The sequence below is a fragment of the Euphorbia lathyris genome, chromosome 2 (genome assembly GCF_963576675.1).
Source record: "Euphorbia lathyris chromosome 2, ddEupLath1.1, whole genome shotgun sequence".
NCBI classification, from domain to species: domain Eukaryota; kingdom Viridiplantae; phylum Streptophyta; class Magnoliopsida; order Malpighiales; family Euphorbiaceae; genus Euphorbia; species Euphorbia lathyris.
In genome coordinates this window covers 40,438,796-40,455,087 of record NC_088911.1, presented here as the reverse complement: position 1 = coordinate 40,455,087, position 16,292 = coordinate 40,438,796, and the positions used below count along the sequence as shown (strand labels likewise).

At 33.3% G+C, this 16,292-nt stretch overlaps 1 long non-coding RNA gene across 1 annotated transcript; it reads right to left on the bottom strand.

Moving 5' to 3' along the window:
• Window positions 1–12,802: 12,802 nt before the first annotated feature.
• LOC136220632 (uncharacterized) lies at window positions 12,803–15,909 on the bottom strand. Its single transcript, XR_010684638.1, has 3 exons — window positions 15,663–15,909; window positions 15,388–15,506; window positions 12,803–14,190 (listed from the first exon to the last, which is right to left on the bottom strand). It is a non-coding gene; the product is annotated as an uncharacterized lncRNA (long non-coding RNA).
• Window positions 15,910–16,292: the final 383 nt, after the last annotated feature.

Below are 16,292 nucleotides of genomic sequence, written 5' to 3'. Positions count from 1 at the left end.
TGATTGGAAAAATCACAAAGAATGGAACATGGAATTTAATATTCAGACGGCTGGGTTTTTTCTCGAGTGGTAGAGACAGAGTTGCGGCTATTTTTAGTGTAATTTTCGTCCTCCTTTTGGCTGCCTAAAAGCTGCTATTTATAGATGAATATTAGGGTTTAAGGTTAAACTTAGAATTAATTAAATGAGGCAGGGGCTAAAAGGTAATTTTTTTTACCTTTTTTTCAAAAGGTTTTGCAAAAACCTAATTTAGGGGGGAGGGGCAGCAGCTGACGCTGACGCGAGCATCAGTGCCTGACGCGCTGCCACGTGTCATGCGCGTGGCCAATCATGCGTCTACACGTGGCCTCCCTCCCAATTACGTTTTTTACCTTAAAAATGCTCTTCCTGATCTCTAATTTTGACAATTCTTGATCCGTTGGACTCGTTTCGATGAGACGGACATTTTTGTGTCTAATAGTCTAAGGCTAAAAATGACCCGAACTAATGTTTTGCCATTTTATCCCGAATTTCACCTGAAAATTTTAACTAGTCACAAATTCTTCGTTAGACCTTCGAATTGAGCCTGGAAAAGTGCATTATAATACTCTCAGATGACATGACCCACTACGATATCCTAAAATTCAATTTGGTGCTCTTCAAAAATTTGTTCTTGAATGGTAGATGGTTGACTTTGACTTTTTAATGGGTGATTTTTCCGTGATCCATTTTCGATCATATTTCCAATCGTCTTTAAAAGGTTTTCATTACAGGGTTCCGACTCTAGTGTCTACAGCTGGGCAACCTGTTGTGGAGCCAAGTGTTAATGCTTCTGCTCTGGAAGAAATCCCTATTGTTGCGCTATCTGATTCAGACAATTCACGAGAGGATGCTGCTGAAGGGGTTCCATAGGGAGCTGGTAAAGTCGAGATCAATCAACTAGGATCAGATCACCACACCTAGACTGTGCTCGATCCTTAAGCTCATTTGAGGGAATATGCAGGAACCATTCTCGAGGGGGATCGTCGAAGGATGTGTTTGAGCTTCAAGTTCCTCATTGGGAAAATGAGAGGGCGACTTTGGAGGGGTCGTCTCCTGATGAGGCTGAGGATCAGGTTTCGGCCTGAGCCCGTGAGCTTAAAGGCATATACCTCAGACGTTGCTTCCTCCAGTCCTATAAGAAAAAACTCGTTCTTCCAAGGTGCCCCATGAGGGGGAAACAGAGGCGAGCCTGGAGGATGGACATTTGACTGTGGAGGAAGAGGTCTGATTCGCACAATTTATATTTCTTGGGTAAGTGCTTTTGCTTTCTCTGCGTTCCTTTTGTGCTCTTTGGATTTTTCTAACCTCCTCCTTCTTTTAGCTTTGGTCTCGGTGCTATGGGGGTCATATAGCATAGAAACACAAGCAGAAATAATTTTTTTACACAAATATAAACACCAAGATCATGCATATTTTAGAGGGAATTAGATTGGTTTACCGTTCTTCTGGCTTGGTAGGATTGATCTACACGATGAGACAATGAGGAGAAATTTGAGCTCTCTCTATGTTCCCACACACGCAACAAGTTTGAATCCTAATTCATCCAATGATTTACTTATCCAACAAATGATTCAATTATGACACTAGAACTTTCTGTGCCTAAGAAAAATTCCTAGTTCATTTTTCTTTTAACTACTCTTGAGTTATAAAACTTAAAACCAAAACCATTGATTTTAATCATTCATTTTGCTAATCAAATTAACAAAATATTTAATTCTAGGACTTATACTTGTATAATGTCTAATATGGATTTAGACTTAGATTAACTTGGGATAATATAATGAGCTCGACCCAATTAGGATATGTAATATCCAATATTACATTTAATTAAAATGTGTTCTGAATAAATTGACGCCCATAAGTATAACCATTGTAACTCCTCATTCCTTAATGTTGTAACTCTTCATAAGGTTGTAACTTTGTATTCTTAATGTTTGTAACTCCATAATTTATGTTCTTATGTAACCTATATATTCACAAGCCTATAAATATAGGTTTCTTTAATGTAATAGAGTACAAGCAAAAAGACAAGTGAAATACAAGCATACACTCTCTCCATTGTTCTTATTCTATTGCATATTATCTTCCTTATTTTATAACACATTATCAGCACGAGTTTGCTCATTCAGTTCATTCCAACACGAATTTGTTCATCCGATTAATCCTGGCACGAATTTTCTCATTCGATTAATCTCTACTCGGATTTGTTCATCCATTTAATCTCATATAAGTTCTAGACCAATTTTTAATTTGTTTCATATTATAATCTTGTTTCTAATACACTTATTTGTATTGTACTTTAGTCATATCAAATCTTACAAATGTGAATATCTAATTGTTAAAGATCCATTCGTGTTTTAGAAATTTTTGAAAGAAAGATATGACAACCAGACGTTGGTTTTATCATCCAAAGTTTGTTATGACATGATGAAATTAAGATTGCAAGATTTTAAATTGGTACATAATATAATTCAATTCTTTTTAAGATTACATCTCAATTAAAATTATGTGGAGATTAAGTTACTAATGAAATTATGTTAGAGAAAACTTTCTATACTTTTCATGCATTTAATATGCTCCTGCAGCAGCAATCTAAAAAGAAAGGCTTCAAAAAGTATTCTAAATTAATTTCTTTTCTGCTTGTAACAGAACAAAATAATGAGTTTTTAATGAAAAACGACGAGTCTCGTCCTACTGGATTGATTGCATTTCCAGAAGTGAATGCAACGCCATACGATAATGAAAATAATAATCGTGGATGTGGTCGCGATCATACACGTAATCTTCATCATGTTTATAACTATTATGGTTATAATGATAAAAAATACAGATGCCCACCACCAGCAGTAGAAAAATAAAATTGATAAATTTGATGGAAATAATAATTAATAAAAGTCAGAGTTGAAATGGAAATTGGTTATGTACCTGTCGTATGTCAAAGCATCTGCTTTTACTATACCAAGCTCCTGAAGAAATTCTCATATATAATGTACTATCTTGTAACACAAATTTAGTTGAAGGCGCCGACAGAGCCAATATAGTCTTACCAAGAGAAATGAAGTTTATTATGAATAATTCATTATTTTCCCCAAAGTCTCATAGAAATTCGCTAAACTTCAAAGATATTCGAATTGAGACTGTAAGTGAATGAAATCAAGAATGTTTGTCACACCCGACCCTTAACAACCTCAATCGGCATCGGGCGTGATAATAAAAAAGAGCACAATCAACACTTAATAGTCTCCAAATATCATAAATATCACTTTTCTAGGTATTCCTCTTCAATATATATTCTAAAACAAATTCATATTCCTATTACATTAAAACCTCAACATATTTACCAACTTCATCATATTACAATTAAATACTAAAGTTCTAATAATAATTCTAACATTAAGCAACAACTTCCGATCCTCGCCTAATCGGTCGGTAACCTTCTCTCTATCCTGTACTTTCTCACCTAAAAACATTAAAACATTTTAAAACGGTGAGACAAAAATCTCAGTAAGCAATTATTAACTACATAAAATACTTATACTCAAAATAACTATATATATATATATATTAATTTCCAAAATGCATCATATAAAATTCATGTTCTTCAAAATGAACATTTTATGGATTAAACCATAATAAAATACTCAAAATAATATTTTTAACCAAATATGCAATTTAAAATATCATAAGCTTGTTGTAAACATTATTTCTCAAATTATCTCACATTGTCAAAACGCAAATCACTGTATTAAAATACTTAATACCGAAATTTGTGTTCAAAATAGTTATATATATTTATTTGTTTAAAATATCAATTACACAATATAAATAGGTTTGTAATTAACCATTTACTCAAATCACTCACAAATCAATAAATACTTCATAAATCATATATCAATAAATACTTCATAAATCGTATATCAATAAATACTTTGTAAATCGTATATCAATAAATACTTCGTAAATCGTATATCAATAAATATTTCGTAAATCATATTTCGATAAATACTTCATAAACTGTATTTCAATAAATACTTCATAAACTGCATCTCAATAAAATACTTCATAAACTGTATCTCAATAAATACTTCATCAATTGCATATCATTAAATACTTTATAGACCGTATCCATCCGAGAGATAATCCCCTTATGTATCAATCCCCACAATATAATAGAATCGAGATATCTCATAATTTTGCCTAACCCGCATGATCTTACTCAACATTTCTTTGCCATACTTGATAGGTCTTTCAACTGTGTATACGGACCGTATTTCTCACTAAATACGAACTTTAATTAAAGCCACCTATCCGGATTATTCTTGATGGATACTAAAAATATTATGATTTCATAATATAATTTAAAATCAGATATATATATATATAACTCATAAATCAATATCATAAAGTTTACAAGTACCTTTCTTCAATCAATTTCCAAAATGTTTAATTATAAATAATCATTGAACTAAAATCACCAATAAATAATTTAAAAATATACTTATCAATACTAACTTCAATTTCTTAAAAATAAACACATAAATCATCATATATATAAACTTTATTTCAATAAATAATAAGTTCATCAAAATTACTACTTTAACAATCTTTAATTAAAACTAAAATTTGGTTTGAGAAACAAATCTATAGAAAATTACTTTATATATATATATATATATATATACACACCTTTTTTCATAAATCAACTTCAATAAAGTTTCTCAATACACTTTTCTTTAATTCTATTCCTCAAAATATCAAATTTTACACAACTATTGATCAAATATACTAAGTTTATCAAAATAAAACCCAAAATATGTGTATATAAATATATATTATATGTTAAAATTAACATGCAAATACATATATAATTACTTGAACTTAACTTTAAGCTCATATTCAAAACTAAATATAAAAACTCAAATTAATCAAATGCATGGAAAAATCCCAACAAAAATTTGATTTTCTGGAAAATATAGAGTTGTATATACCTATATATGCATAAAAACTCAAAATGGTAGTTGATAGTTACTTACATTAGCAATAATTGAGAAAATTAGCACATTAAATCTTAAATCTGCCCCTTAATCAGTGTAGGTCGAATCCATCATAGAAAATTCCAAATCCAAATCACATCAACCACAATGTGTATTAGGATGTCTAGAACCTACTGTAAAAAAATCAGCTCGATCGGACCACGCAAACTCCGGATATCAAATGATCATTGAATGTATGCCATTTTGGATAAATGAAGAATACGAAGAAGAAGATGGAGAGGAAGTAAGTTGAAATTGTTTGGGGAAGACCATTCTAAAGATGCACGAATTGCATGTATGGAAATGAGTTATTTATGTTCCCAATAAGGGAAATCTTCCTTTTGGTCCCTCTAAAATTTAACTTCTTTTAAAACTTTCCCTAAACTTTTAATTTTACACTTAAAACATGAAATTGGCCTCCAAACTATATCCATAATACCCAATTAACTCTCCAATCAATAAATAAACATAGTGTAACATAATATTAGGGTATATATAATTAAAATCAAGGACACGGATGTGATAATGTTTTTATGTTACGAATATAATTTCAGAGAAGAAATGTATGCTGAAAAAATTTAATACTTTATAATCTATTTGCGCTACACATTCATTAACGTAATTAAAACAAATCTTACTGTAAACCAGAAGTTCACAGATTTTGATACTTATAAGATTTGGTATGATAAACTGGGTCATCCTGGTTCTATAATGATGAAAAAAATTACAGAAAATGCACATGGGCATCCCTTGAAGAACCAGAAGATTTTTTAAAGCAATTAATATTTTTATGTTGCTTGTTCGCAAGGAAAATTAATTATAAGGCCCTCGAAGGGTAAGATTGGAATTGAATCACTGAAATTTTTACAACACCTTGAAGGCAATATGTGTGGACCATTTTGGTATTTTGTGGTTTTAATTAATGCTTCTACTCGATGGTAACATGTATGTTTATTATCATCACGCAATTCCTCTTGATAATGCCAGAGAATTCACATCCCAAACATTTAATGATTATTGTATGTCAATTGGGATAAGTGTTGAACATCTTGTAGCCTATGTTCATACACAAAAAGGTCTAGCAGAACCATTTATTAAATGTCTGCAATTAATCGCTAGCCCGTTACTCATGTGAACTAATCTTCCTACATCTATATGGGGATATGCAATTTTACATGCAACATCACTTATATGTATTAGACCAACAAGTTATCATGAGTATCCCCTATTACAATTAGTTTTTGGTCATGAGCCCAATATTTCTCATCTAAGAGTTTTTGGATGTGCATTATATGTTCCTATTGCTCCACCACATCGTACTAAGATGGGTTCAAAGGAGATTAGGAATTTATGTTGGATATGAATCTCCCTCAATAATTAAATATCTTGGGAATCAAAGTTTTTGTGCAATACAAGCAAAAATTCATGTAAATCTCTATCTCAATATATCTAGTGAATTAGTAACCTCCCTCTTGAGGTTGAATTATATGAGAAAGGAATGAATCAAATGAGCACAAAAGAGATGAAGCAAATATTAGATGAAATAATACAAATCTTGAAAGTGTTGTGTTTTTTTTTTTTTTGCATCAATAGCAAACAGATGAATAATCTATTTTCTTTTACAAGCTATATGTTAAAAACATATCGAAAGTAAACCTTCTTGTTTGGGTTATCAAAAGTTTAAAGACAGTTTAGAGCTTTGTGCTTCTGTCTTGCAATAAGATTTGTTATTGTTCTACAAATATATGTTGGTATTAAGTTATGTTTTTTTAAGCTGTGAGTAAATTTTAGAAGGTCAATTCAGCGTTTAGATATTTGGTGCGTTTTCTCACGTTCCATTTTGTATTTGATTGATGTTACTAGACTTCTTATATCTTCCACATATGTGCCATCAAGAACCAACCTATGCATTCAAGTATTTGCTGATCTATTCTCTTCCAATAAAAGGGTTACAAAAAGACTTGAGAAATCTTGGTCAGGCTTTTTCTTATTAAAAACTGACACAGAACCACAATAATGAACCAATTACCAGTTCTTGATTGGATGGTTCAAAATTTAGATGAAATTTAGGGCTCTCTGCTTTCTCACCTGTTTGTTTTGTTTTTCTTTTTTATTTCCAACAGGGCTAATGTTGGTCAAAAGTTCATCTTTCCTTATAAGCTGTGAAAATCGCCTTCACCAAAAGCTACAATTTGTAGCTTCTCCTAAAAGCAACTTTTACAGCTTTCCCATCTTTTAAGAAAAACAAAATTCCATTTATCGAAAGCTGTTTTTAGCGTTCCCAACTTTCACAGCTTTTAAGATAATCCGCAATAAACTATAAGGTTAGTAACTAAAATTTTTTCCTCTCCCGATACGCGGGCGTGAGGCTATCACGTCTCACCATATGGTGAGGCGTGATGGCCTCACGCCCGGATGTCGGGAGAGGAAAAAAATTAGTTTTCCCAACCCCAACACCTGAAAAGGGCATTTTCATCCTTTCATAGGGCTAGGGGTGGAAAATTGAGGTTGGAATAACAACACCCATATTAAATTGAGTATCAAGCTATATCTGGAAATGCATCGTGAAAAGGTCATTTATTTTTCGCCTAGGAATTTAGAGGCTTGTTTTGAATGGGAGAAACACACGCTTCTAGGCGGATGCGTGGGCTAGTGATGGTCTGTTGGTGGGAAAGTGTTGCAATCCACTTCCTGAATATCTTCGCAGCTGCCCTGTGGCCGAGTACTAGAAAATGGATGGCTCGTGGGATTGGGATTCGATCACACCTTTCCTGCCGAGGGAGACTATACTGGAATTGGCATCAATGGTGGTATTTCTGAAACAGGTGGTACCTGATTCTTGGAGATGGAGGCTAACGATAATAGGGAGATTTACGGTGAAATCGGCCTATCAGGTAACTCAACTTTGGGGCATGAGTGACGAACCATCATTGGACTAGAGAAAAATTTGGGAGTTGCCGGTCCCGGAGAAACTAAGGTACTTTGTGTAGCTCGTACTAAATAATGGTCTCATGACAAAGGTTGAACGCCGAAGGTGACATCGAAGTGATGAATGGGATTGTTCAATGTGTTCTTTGCCAGAATCATCTCTTCACATTTTATGGGATTGTCTGCAGGCTAGCAGGGTTTGGCAAGAATAGGTACCCATGATTAATAAACCTGAGTTTTTCAACGGTAGTGTTAAGGATTGGGTCTGGCGGAACTGTCTATCCACTGAGATGCGAAATACAGGGATTGGCGAACTACTTTTGTGACAGTTGCTTGGTGGATTTGGCGATGGCGGTGTAGAAGAATTTTTGATTTGTTGGGTGAGAAATGCTCGGATAAAATTGGGTTTTTGCATCAACAAGTGAGTGGCTTCCGAATGGCACTAACGACTGGTCAGATTATCAGAACAAACACAAGGCAGGAAGTCCTGATAGGTTGGTCATTTCCTGGAGTGGGTTGGATAAAGTTAAATAGTGATGGGTCGAGCAAAGGAAACCTAGGCCCGACAGCAGCGTGAGGAATTTTTCGTGATGAGTTTGGTAGGTGGATTGGTGGTTATACGGTCAATTTGGGTATCTGTTCTGCTTTCCTAGCTGAGTTATGGGGTCTGTATTTTGGACTACGAATTGCTTGGGGTAGAGGTTTTAAGAAAATTATTTTTGAACTCGACTTTGCAAGCGTTATCAGCATAATGAAGGAGGAGGGAGACAGCCGACATAGATGATATTGGCTCATTCAAAAGTGCCATAAGATTTACAATAGACGTTGGGAAGTAAGATTAGTCCACACCCTTTGTGAGGGGAATAGGGCTGCAGATTGGATGACGAACTACGCAGGACAGTTATCTTTAGGTCTTCACGAGTGTGAGGAGCCTCCTGCAGGCATCTAGACTATTTTATGTTCTGATGTTAGTGGAACGTGTTCCCCGAATGACACGATCCATGGTTTAAGGCTTTTGCCTCCCTGTAATAAAAAAAATTGAGTATAAATTATAGGATAAATAATTTATTAGTCCCTAGGTTTGTGCATATTACACTGGTTAGTCCTTCTGTTTTTCGAAATACACTATAACATCCCTGAGTTTTGACAAAACTAACTACTTAGTCCCTCCATCCATAAATTTTATAGAAAATGATAAATTTACCCTTCTACCACTTATTATCTTTCTTATATGTTTAATTAAGTTTTATCTAATTTTATTTATTATATTAATTCAATAATAAAAAGTAATATTTGTTATAAAATTATATTATAGTGTATTTTTAATTAAAAACACATAATCAATTTTATAATAATTTAGTCTTATAATTTAAATATATCGTTTATATAATATCTATTTTACATGGTAATTGTTATACATGCATTATTGAGTTTCTAATTTATTAAATAATAATTGGTTAAATGAAATATAAGTTTTTTTTTAATCTAAAAGAACAATGCATTAATGAGCCAAATCATGACAAAATTGTAACAATGAAACAGAAACATAACTCGGTAATAAATTAAAAAAAGAAGGGCAAGTGGATAAATGAGAAGACTGTGCTAACACATGTGCCATCCCATTCGCTTGTCGCCGTATCCATTTGACTGAGTAAGAGTCATTTGATGTTAGAATCGATCATATTTGAATAATTATATCCCCAAATTCGGAATCATCAACAGAACTAGAATTTATTGCATCAATCACTTGTTTAGCATCAGATTCGAAAACCACATTTCTTCTTCCAACAGCTTATAGCTATTGCATAGCCTGTAATAGAGCTTCAGCCTCACATTCTCGAGTTGTCGGAAAACATAACAGACCCGCATATCTCCCCATTATAAACTTCCCATTTGCATCTCTTACCGCTGCTCCCATCCCTACACGACCATCAGTGTTAAAGCATGCAGCATCAACACAACATGAGAGAAATCCTTCCGATGGCGGGTGCCAAGTCGTGCAACCAGCGAATGAATTATTTCCTGCTACTGTATTTCCAATCCGTTGTTCTTCCGTACCAGTCCGATTCCTCAAGGCATTTGCTTTTGACCAATCATTAAATACTGTGCAAGTTTGAGCCACTATCAGATCTGTTGTGCGAATCTCATATTGCCAAAGACGTGTATTCCTAGCCTGCCATAAACTCCAGAGGTGCATCAAAAATGTTTTCACAATTTGTTCCGGTGCTGTTCTAATCATATTATGAAACCATACTGCCAGATTCTCAGCCACTGCCGCCTCCGCATTAATTCGCTCCAGCATCCCCGCCTTCTGCCACACTCTTATAGCTCTTGCACATTTAATAAAAAGATGCCATCCATCCTCCCAAGGTTCGTTACATATCATACAAGTACTACATACTGTTGGGGTTTATGTCCTATAGACAATTGTTTTAGGATATAAATATTAATGAATAAATTGTTTATTTAATCATTTGTTTAATCAGATATATAGCATTAAAATGTAACTACATATAAAGGCACAAATCTTTCATAAAGAAAGTAATCCTAAGTTTATTAAGTAGTTATAAAGTGTTCATACAAGCATGAAGTGAGACTATACTTTATAATAAGATCAATAAACTTAAAATCAACCCAAGTCAAGTAATATGTTATAGGGGTTGGCACTGTTGAGACTTGCATGTACACTACACCATAGAATGCCTATTGCAACGATGGTGGTTTGTTACTTTCGCCACCCAAAACTGTTGCTAGATGGCCAAAAATGGGCAAAGGCAACGATTTTGGTCAATATATTTTCGTTGGTTTATTCACGGTTGCCTTTTCTCTCAAAGGCAACGAAAATGATTCTAATGTAACGATAAAGATATCGTTGCTTTAAGTTTTCAGCAAAGTGCAACGGTTAAGGGTACAATTAAAATGTAACGAAAAATGAACCTTAAAGCAACGATTTACATTTGTTAGTCGTTGCCAATGTATGACTAAGGCAACACTATTTCGGGTCCTAAAGCAACGATATTTGATAACAGAGGCAACGACTTTATTTAGCAAAGGCAACAATTATTTTTCTAAATCAACGATTTTTTATTAACAAAAGCAACACTTTGTAACTAAAGGCAACCATTTTAGTTTACAAATGCAACGGCGTTTTGAATAAAAAACAACGGTGTTTTAATTTACAAGTGCAACGATGTTTAGAATAGAATGTAACAATGTTTGTAACATAAAGGCAATGATGATATTTATAATCCAAAAGGCAACGCCTATTTAAATAAACATCCACAAGCAACAAAATCCAAAAGTACTTAAATATCAACATCCAACCGTACCTAAAAAATAAAATGCCATATCCTAAAGTGTCATCACAAGCATAAATAAACCAGTTGTCATGTTCATTTAAACAAAATATAGAAAGAACACCATCCAAATTTAGATTGAGTGATGGTTTAATAAGGCTCAACTTTTGTACAAGAAATTTAAGATGAGGTGGTAGTTCATTTTTTTACTTCATCTTTAATCACATTCTTCACTTCGTCTCTGACTTCTATTTTGAATTGCTCCATTGCATCTTCAGACATGGGGTTCTTACTCGTAGTAGCTGAAAATTCAGAAATCCTATAGGAAATGATGGGCCCATATTCTCCTGTGTTGTGAGCACCAATCTTGTAGATGAGAACACTCATAAATTTCTAAATATTCAAATTCCTATATCTCAAAAGGAAGCAGTAATCCACCATTATCTGGAAAGGAAACCATACCTCTATTTGATTTTATTCTGAGTCTTTTAAAAGAAGTGAGTGTATGGAGTCCCCACTCTGTCATTCGCTGACTCAACTTTTTAGAATCTTGAATCCAAAATCAGTTAGCTTTGGAGGTAAGAACCCTCCAGAGACGATAAAAATTCTATTGTCCTCAATCTTGAACATGAGTTTCTCAACTAAAGAAACAAACTTTTGAGCACTAGATGCCTACAGTCATCACATCAAATCAAAATTAAACAATAATGGAAGTTAAAAAAATAACATCATTAAATGAAATGTTTTAAATGAAAAAAAAGAAAAGGGGTAAAAAAAGAACACTTACTATATGAGACATTATAAATGAAATTTTTTCACTATAGGAGTTTCATCATACAGTGCATCAGAAGACTCATTTATATTAGAATGAAATATTTCATGAATTTTAAATAAATAAAGAAATAAAATCAAAAAGAAAAAACTACTTTCGTTGCCATGTCTAAAATGCGAACCACAAGATTTGAATAAAAGAGGTTTGAAAGTCAAAAATCACTCAAAATACAATATGGAGATTGCAAGGAAAAAACCCAATAATTAATGAATTATATCAGGACAAAGATTATCACATCAGATATGAACTATTTATCAAGCAAGGACATTAACCATGAGAAATTTAGGCAAGCCAAAATATTCCAAACTCCTAAAATTTTCCAAATGGCCTGCTTAAACAATTATGATTGCAATCATACCATTCAGCTTATTTGAGAACTAAAATCACCATGCTAAGGAACCACAAATTGGCGAACAATTATACATTTAACAATATAAAGTATTACCTCAAGAAGATTTTAAACCCATTATAAAAGCCAAACCACAAGCAGCCAAAGGTAACCCTTGCCTATTTGCCCACATGCCTTTCCAACAAATGAGGCTCCTACGCCAAGAAGAGCTAGTGTAGTAGCCAAACCTATTGAGAATGAAATTCAATCCACAACCTAAACAAAGGCATCATACTTATTTAAGAATGATCTTTATATGAAAGTATACAAGGGAGAAAATTCTTAAACATTTATTTTCCTATGCTACTTGTCAATGCTACAAGGAAATGGACGATTGTTGGATAACATTGATAATAAAATTTCCAAAAGATGAACTTGTAATATTGATTTATGTCCTTATGTTTGAGCTAGATCTTGAGACTTCGGCTCAATATGAGAAACGAGAGAAGTAACGAGGACGAGAAAAATACAGTTAACTCATTCAGTAATGCTTTTACCAGAACCAAACGACCCTGCATTGCAGAAGAGAGGTCATGGTCTTAAGAGGGAAAAAACGTAATACAAAAATGAAAGTTGACCACATAATAGAAAAGAAATTATTTCAATTATCAATGAGAAACTTCTTACCAATATATCCAAGGGTCAATGGTAAAACACTCAGTGCACAAGGTGAAAGGCTAGTCACAAGCCGTGCCCCAAAAATAACTACCAAACTGTAACATGAAATAAGAAATACACCAAAAAATACAAATACAGTAGATTTTTTGAGAAATGTATATTAACTTAGGAATAACTTTAAAGAGAAACCGGTAAGATCTATAATCACTGTTCTGTAATCAAGCAAATACTCCAATCTCCCCTGCAATATCTCAACATGGTAAGGAGTATACTGAGTATACCAAGCTGGATTCTCCATTATATTTCTCAAAATAATCAGAGGAACATATGTGTTATAATATCCCATTCCTATGTATGACTTAAAGACCTTATGTTTGGATTCTAGATTACTCATATGTTGCACCATTTGGCTCTTAGTTAATCCACCATCAAACTTTGAGAACTTCATAGAATAAATTCTAATAGATTTGGGGACAATTGCATCAACCAACCCATCAAGATTATCAAACCCATATACCTGAGCCATTTTAGTCTGCTCCTCTAGAGTGGCAGAGTTATTGCAGCAAGGGAAAGTGTCACTAGGTTTCAATGATGCAATAAATATGGATTGCACTTGTGACCCAATCCCAGAAGTAACAACATTAGTAAAGACACCATTTTCCCCTGATTTAGCATTTCTAGTAGCAAAAGAGGATAATGATGAAACGTACCTAGAAGGAGTGTACAATACAGGAGATGAAGAGTTTAACAGAGCAGACGACTCATTGCGAGAATACTGATTCAATTGTTTGGTTTCATTTACCAATGGCTTCAGGATTGCCATGTTTGCTAACCTCTTTGCTCACTCTATTAATGTAATGTACAGAGAAGCAGAGCAAGAAATAAATGAATGTTTTTTTTATCTCATTATAAAGCTGAGTCAACTCAATCACTTCAGGTGGTGCAATATTAGTTTCCAGCTGTGTCAACGCGAATGATTCAATAGCTGAGGCAGTTAGGGCACCTTCATAAGGAATTGGACTATCTTTGTCTGCACTGAACACCAAGATGGTAGGGAATCCTTACACATTGAACCTGATCATTCAAGACCCATAACCCCACACCACAATGTTAAAACAATAGATTATTAAAATATAGTAACTGATGTGGACATATTGTAATAACAACACTTTAGCAAAGAATTATAAAGATGATAAACATCAGTTATTAATTAAACTTAGGTTTACTAGATCAGAAAAGAAAAACCTAAACTTGTTGTAGACACTGCTTTCTGAACAGATTCTCCTAATGAAATTTAAAAGCAAAATGACTCAGGACTTTGTTTAATTTCATATCAACAAGATGATAAACATAGTGTAGTGATTCTCAATTGGGAATATCAACAACATACGGAATATCAGCAATATACGGAATATCAGCAATATCAACAAGACAACAAGAGACAAAACTTTAGTTTCATATTCAAAAGCTCTACAAGTCAAAATAGGCAAATAACATTACCATCTTCAGTTTCAATAAAGAGGTTATGTTTGATAGAACAGAAATCTACAACATACTGTTATTAACATATGATATTACAAATCAGACATCATTTATAGACCAACATCTCTTATATATTCAGCCTGAAAGTAATCAACCAACAAGCATTTATCTTGTTTAACTATTCGCATCATACTAATTATGATAAAAAATATTGCAAGTGTAAATAATGTAATTTCACAAAGAATTGAAATTAGAACAAACTAGACAAATTGTTAGATGACTTAGTTGTATCAATAAGAATAGTCGTTTCAAAGTCAGGACGAAACCTCAAAAGTTTCCCAAACCAACAAGTTTTTACTTCGACAAACCAAAACTCTTTAGTACTTTAGTTTCACGTGCTATAAGCTTATGTCCCTCCAGACTAGCCATACGAGCTGAAGTATAGCACGTTAGAATAACTTGGTTCAGATATGTAAATGCCAATATAGGCAAGGGTTTGATGGATAGAAAAGATGCATGATCTTTGCCCAGGCCTGTCTTTGTTAGTCTAGCATTCTTGAATCTATCCACCAAGTAATTTAATAGTAAGACAAGCAAAGTCATTCGGTTTGGTGGTAAATTTGCATCCATAAATGTAAATATTCATTCTAACGTAATTTTACTTCATTGTCTATTCTATATCAATTAGGTGATATATCATATATACAATACTGCTATATTATCAAATTCCAAGTAATTTGAAGCAAGACAAGCCAAATCCAAGAAATCAGATTCTAAAATAGTACATACCTGATGATATCAAAGATAAAAGTTACGGGAGCACCACACCCTACAAATGGAGTCCATATTCCGCTTAGAAAAACCAATTTCATCGTTGAAGATCAGGAAAGTTATGAGAGCACCACACCCTGTTAAATATATCTTTGTAAGGACAAATTTTAGGGTTGATTCTACACCATCAGGATAATCATTATCCTTCACATTCTTCAAAAAATACATGAACAGATAATGACCCACTCCATCAACCAGATATGCACAAAAGGAAGTGAGTAGAAAAGGAAAACCTGAATAAGCTCCATGATGAGGTTCACATCTTTAGTGTAAAGCTCAGCAGAAAGTCTAGTTACATCATGGTGAAGATCCTGATTTAAAGAGTTAGGGTTCTTCCCTATTGAGAATATTTGGGTCCTGATTTCCAAAATGTGCCGCTCAGCTTCTGTAGTTCCGTTAGTCCTAACTACAGACTCCATATCGAATATCAGTTGGAAGAGTGAAAACTCAAAAAGAGAAGAGAAGTAGTGGCTACCTCCGCATAAGAAGGAGAGAGGGAAAAGGCAGATAGCGCGATAGACAGAAATGGAAAAGTATTTGATTAGGGTGGGAGAGATTGAAATTATTGGGGGGAAATGAAAAAGGTAAAAGCATTTGGAAGGAAAGTGAAAAGGGTAAAATTAATAGTGGAAAATGAAAAGTTAGGGTGAAATTAATGGAGGAAATTTATGATGCAAAATTAAATATTATATTGGTGCAAATTTATAGTTAAAGATGAAAATATTATTTTTAAACCAAATTCTTAATACAATAATTAATTGAAATATTAATTGTTTTTAGTTGTTTTTTTATTAGTTTTTTATATCACTATCTAAGAAATATTATTACACTAGTTTTAGTCAATAAATGAATTATTTAGAAAC